Source organism: Nicotiana attenuata, unplaced genomic scaffold, assembly GCF_001879085.1.
Source record: "Nicotiana attenuata strain UT unplaced genomic scaffold, NIATTr2, whole genome shotgun sequence".
NCBI classification, from domain to species: domain Eukaryota; kingdom Viridiplantae; phylum Streptophyta; class Magnoliopsida; order Solanales; family Solanaceae; genus Nicotiana; species Nicotiana attenuata.
In genome coordinates this window covers 2210596-2212711 of record NW_017670242.1, presented here as the reverse complement: position 1 = coordinate 2212711, position 2116 = coordinate 2210596, and positions in this window count along the sequence as shown.

Sequence of the window (2116 nt, the reverse complement as noted above, 5' to 3'; positions counted from 1 at the left end):
TCAACAACCTCGACCTCACGATAGTTTTTTATGCTGTAAATTCGCATCGCCCTACTGAGACGAGCCTTGTCATTGAAAAGTATATTTTTGTAGAGCTCTATTGGTCTACTTTTATCCCACATAGTTACGTTTTTCATCAAGGTCCCTTGAGGGCATCCACATTCGTTATACATGGCAAGTGAAAAACATAAGGAATCTCCCTTGAATGAAATGGCACACGTGACTCGTACACCGCTTGTCTAACGGTAGGTGCAGTTTGCATATATAAAGCATGCTGAGTGGTGGAATTACGCTCCATCGTCAAATATGGTTGCTCATTGTCACTCTCATTTGTGAAGTGTGGTTCCTCATTGTCGCTCTCATCTGAGAGGGGTGCTTCATCGCCTAACTCATCAGCATTGTTGTCATAGTCACTGTCATCTTCCTCACTCTGTGCATCTGTCATGTCCTGATTCAAAATATCATTAACACCCAATAGAGTTGGGAGAAGATCGTCATGTTGCCCATTTCCCCGCACAACCAATCGAATAACTAATATTTTTTCATCTTAACATAATTAACTTTAACGCTTAAACATACCATTCATAAGTTGTAGATAGCTCATGATGCATATTATCAAATTGCTGATGCCTCAAGGACGGACCAACATGATCCATCCTTTCAAAAGTAGGTAGATTTTCAATATTGTTTGGTTTATAACAAGTAAAATTCATATCTGGCTGGTAACCCCTATGGAAGAAATACGAGTTAATATTATTATACACATAAAAGAAATAGTTATACTACAACAATGTAAGTTGCAATTTACCACTCGGTTTGTGAATTCTGTAATCTTGGCGACCCTCCATGCTGCTGCATTATCGAGAAATTGTGTTCTCTCTCCTCGTTAACCCATGGAGATAAGTTTATATCAAGCTAGACTCTTTTGTACGGAACCTGTTCAGATAAAAAAGCTCCAAATACACCTCTAGATGGTTGAGCCGTAGTTTGCAGAATATCAGCCTTGTTGACATCTTCGGACTTTACGTATATTTCCAACACGCTTATCACAAGAACATCCCTGTGTTCACTTGGAGTCCTAAAAAAAAATCACGTAGGATATTATCGTCATCGATGTTAAACTCGTCATAGCATGCCACACCTTGTGGAGTAAGCGAATACAGATATTTTTCGATTACTATACAATTAATCAAACATTTACTCACACGTATCCTTTTACAAATCAAAGCTACAATATGTGGTACTCCAATGTGAGTGGCAACCTAATAATACACTGTGGAGAACAACTATAGTGCACCAAGTTATTTCTACCACATTCTCGCCGCCCCAATATGATGCAACCCTAACTCTTCACTCATTAGACAACAAAGAAAGATTCAAAAGAACTTTGTATAGATTGATGAAGATGAAGGGATGTATAAAGAATATTCAATAACAAAGGCAAATTGGTTCAAATTCACTCAAGAATGACTTTTTTCAAGAATGAACATTCAGCCTAAGTAAGTGACTTTAAGTGCCTTTGGCATCTGAAAAATATGGATACAAATAAGTGCATTGCCATACAATTATTAGAGTTGTCATTCAAAAAGTCAGGAAAAATGCCTCTATAATGCATGTATTAGATGCGCTATACACATAGCGCATTTATTACATGCGCTATACTATTGAAGCATCAAAATGAAGTATATAGCGTATGTATTATATTGCGCTATACGTTAACAGGGTAACTAATCGTTAACGTATAACGCATGTTTAAAATGGTACCAAATTTTTTATGCATCTATTTTTGTATCTTAAGTCCAAAAGTTGCTATTTTGGTTCCGAACTCATGTTGAATTTTCTTATCTTGTTGTATATTTATTTTTTTATATTTTAAATCCTTTTATTGAAAATTATGACTTCATCACCGTTGTCAAAAAATTTTCGATGTGTCGTGGTAAATTAGTTGCTACGTAAAATGATCTACTTTTCATATCTTCCTAAGAAAGGAGATAGGTTGATTTATCCATTTCTTTTCAATTATGAACAATCACTGTTTGATTTTGATACGACGCGCGTCTTTCAGTGGATAAATGCGCTAATTAAAATACTCACTGACAAGCTACGCCACTCATCA